Here is a 3,885-nt window from a genome sequence, read left to right as displayed (position 1 = left end):
ATGTTTTCCTGGCTAACACTTGGAGCAAATCTAAACTGGTTCTTTAAATCAAGTTTGCTATGTTCCACTGTTAACTCTGAAAACAAACATAGGACAGTTTTACAGGTTTAATATGTTAAACTTACTGCTGTTGTTTAATCACTTAAACTATTTAAAGATAATTGCATGTCAGTCATTGATTTTTAATAGAAGAAGACACAATGAACATTTGCTTTTCTTTTTGTTGAGCATGCTATTTATAAAATAATCTTAGTTTTAAAATAATGTAATACTTATTTAAAATCATTAAGAACTTTTTTTTCATCCCTTTCAACAAAAACGGGGCTTAGTATAAAAGCTGAGAGTCTGAGACAGTTGTTGTTTGTTGCAGCAGCAAACAACAACTGTTCCTAAATGTTTAATGTTGAAGAATTATTTTAAACCAAAGGACTAAAGCCAGTTCTGAAGCTTCTGTACTGCTGTCAATTTCATCTGTTTGACAGTGTTACATTGATTTATAGCACAAATCTGCCGCTCCATAGTTCACGGTAACTGACTCACAGCTGGACCAATGAGGCTGAGTGTGTCTGCCATTTTCTGTTAGTGTGATCAGAGTCCAGGAATCTGGCTAAACACACTGAATGTGTCCTGAGCTCGGCCCCTGATCCACAGTAACTGCTGTCAGAGTAACTGTTACTTAGTCAGCTTAGCTAGCAGAGCAGCTAGCAGTTAGAGTGTGAACTCTGTAAGCAGTCAGCTTAGTCCTGGACATTGTTACTGACATAAAGCTGCAGCCATGTTTGACCTTTGTAGGACTACAGTAATGGAGGATTTGGAGGCTGAACTCGACTCTGTGACACTTTTTGTAGTGAACTGATGAAAGTTGTGTCTCAGATGGATGTTAGTCCAACACATCAGACACGACCTCTGCAGCTCTCAGTTGATGTGCACATGAATGATTTGTGTTTCCTCTGCAGGTAGAAAGTGTGTGTGAGCTGAATTGAGCAGCATGGATCAGTGTGAGGACAGAGAGGAGGGAGTCCCTCCCTCTAAAAGCACTCTGTGTGGGGAACATGAGAGCCAGACCAAAGCTCAGAGGTGAGATGACCATCTCTAACTGTCCATGACTCTTCTCCATGTCACAGCTCAGCACTCACATCACTGCTCCATCATTATTCACAGGAACCCACCTGGACCTCCACCCAGCTCTGTGTCCTTACAGAGTGACGCGTCTAAAGATGCCATCTTTGATTTTAAAGTCTCTGCTGCAGAGAGGTGAGCTGTTAGTAAGATGAACTCTTTGATGTCAGTTTATATAATTTAAATGAACTGTTTGATGTTGTTTCATGGTCTTTAAACTACATCTCAAATGAAGTCAAAATACCTATAGACACAGAATTAAAGTTAAAAAATAAACACCATGTACAGCCTCAGCTTATATCTTACGCAGTAAGTATTTCTTGTTTGTTTTAATTTTCATAATTATCGCATTAAATGCTTCAGATTATCCCATTTTTAAAAGATGTTTTATTTATTCAGGTAAAGTAGCAATCCAATCCACTTACCCCACATAGCAAGCAGGTCTGGCCCGGATCTGGTATCAAGCCGGCACTGCTGGCTGACTTCTGGCATGATATGGTATGTCATCCAGATATGGGCCAGGCCTGGCATAGATGGCACGGTCTATGTGATCGCATGCCATATCTGGCTCGATTCTGTTTTGGGTTATGTTGCCCAGGCTCATAGAATAGAGGTCTGGCCCGGAATTGGCATTAAACTGGCACTTTTGACTGACTGGTGTCATGGCAGGGTGTATGTCAACCAGATGTGGACCAGGTCTGGCAATGATGGCACTATTTATGTTCCTATTTTCCTATTTTAGATTTTCGTATTTCCTATTTTGCCATGTTGCAATACTATACTGCTATGGTAGCCAACGTTTCAAATGCAGGTTTGACAGGTTTGTGAGTGTACACTTTATCCAAAAAGTAGTGAGGGTTTACTCATGTTTACCACTGGGTGGCTGTAGCTCAGGAGGTAGAGTGGGTCACCTACTGAGAGGAAGGTTGGTGGTTCGATCCCTGGCTCCAGTCTGCATGTCAGGAGAGCGACTGTGTATGAATGTAGTTAGGAAGCACTCAGTTTAGAGAAAGTGTCTGATTGGGTGAATGTTGTATAGAGCACCTCCAGTAATCCAGAGAGAAAAAAACCGCTGCATAAGAATCAGTCCATTCACTGTCTGAACAGAGTTGCGGCATGTTACTTTTGCACTATTATGTTCCAGGACATGTTGTTATTACATGACTTTGTTAAGGTACACATAAGGATGACATCTCGGGGCAAGAGCTGAAACTGTTCTGGGCCAGCACAAGGCCAGCTGCAGACACACTGCTGGTCCTGTGCTGGCCCAAAACAGTTTCAGCTCTTGCCCCCAGATGTCATCCAGCACAGGACCAGCAGTGTGTCTGCAGCTGGCCTTGTGCTGGCCCATGTGTGGGCCACCTTTGGCAAACCAGATCTGGACCACCTAAGGGCCGTCATCCTTTGCGGTATGTGGGCCATGTGTAAGCACATTGTGTGGGCCAGATCCGGGCCATACCAGTTTTGCTATGTGGGACCTAGTGCTGTGTAGAAAATAAACATTTTTTCACAAATTACAATCCTGTTCACTTTCTGCCAAAATAAATAAAGAAAAAGGTTTTTCCTATCTGACTAGGAACAAAACTTCATTGACAAAAAGAAAACAATAAATAAATAGAAACTTCTGTCTTCCAGTGAGTATCGATTTGGAACAAGCTGATTGACAGAGATCACTGAAGAAATTAACAGTTCCATGAACAATAAGAAGTTAATGGTTTTTGCTTTTCTTGATCTTTGCTTTTCTTGACACAATAAACTGTGAGATATTAAATGAATAATTGTATTTATTAAATAAATAAATTCTTTTTTAAATTGTCATTGTCATTGTTTTATAGGGATTTAGAGGAGTGTGAATCACAGTGTATTGTATGATGATGGTCATATGTTGTCTGTTTATGTGTTACACCAATGAACATTTACAGTGGCTTGCAAAAGTATTCGGCCCCCTTGAACTTTTCCACATTTTGTCACATTACAGCCACAAACATGAATCAATTTTATTGGAATTCCACGTGAAAGACCAATACAAAGTGGTGTACACGTGAGAAGTGGAACGAAAATCATACATGATTCCAAACATTTTTTACAAATAAATAACTGAAAAGTGGGGTGTGCGTAATTATTCACCCCCCTGAGTCAATACTTTGTAGAACCACCTTTTGCTGCAATTCCAGCTGCCAGTCTTTTAGGGTATGTCTCTACCAGCTTTGCACATCTACAGACTGAAATCCTTGCACATTCTTCTTTGCAAAACAGCTCCAGCTCAGTCAGATTAGATGGACAGCGTTTGTGAACAGCAGTTTTCAGATCTTGCCACAGATTCTGGATTGGATTTAGATCTGGACTTTGACTGGGCCATTCTAACACATGGATATGTTTTGTTTTAAACCATTCCATTGTTGCCCTGGCTTTATGTTTAGGGTCGTTGTCCTGCTGGAAGGTGAACCTCTGCCCCAGTCTCAAGTCTTTTGCAGACTCCAAGAGGTTTTCTTCCAAGATCGCCCTGTATTTGGCTCCATCCATCTTCCCATCAACTCTGACCAGCTTCCCTGTCCCTGCTGAAGAGAAGCACCCCCAGAGCATGATGCTGCCACCACCATATTTGACAGTGGGGATGGTGTGTTCAGAGTGATGTGCAGTGTTAGTTTTCCGCCACACATAGCGTTTTGTATTTTGGCCAAAAAGTTCCATTTTGGTCTCATCTGACCAGAGCACCTTCTTCCACATGTTTGCTGTGTCCCCCACATGGCTTGTGGCAAACTGCAA

The 3,885-nt window shown here is 41.5% G+C and overlaps 1 long non-coding RNA gene across 1 annotated transcript; it reads left to right on the top strand.

The window, feature by feature from the left end:
* Positions 1–1,025: 1,025 nt before the first annotated feature.
* On the top strand, positions 1,026–3,070 carry LOC109200369 (uncharacterized). The gene is made up of 3 exons (XR_002060542.2): positions 1,026–1,077; positions 1,162–1,254; positions 2,755–3,070. It is a non-coding gene; the product is annotated as an uncharacterized LOC109200369 (long non-coding RNA).
* Positions 3,071–3,885: the final 815 nt, after the last annotated feature.

The sequence above is a fragment of the Oreochromis niloticus genome, unplaced genomic scaffold (genome assembly GCF_001858045.2).
Source record: "Oreochromis niloticus isolate F11D_XX unplaced genomic scaffold, O_niloticus_UMD_NMBU tig00003056_pilon, whole genome shotgun sequence".
In the NCBI taxonomy this organism is placed as follows: domain Eukaryota; kingdom Metazoa; phylum Chordata; class Actinopteri; order Cichliformes; family Cichlidae; genus Oreochromis; species Oreochromis niloticus.
Note: the sequence above shows the minus strand (reverse complement) of the source record. Positions and strands in the feature narration are given on the sequence as shown.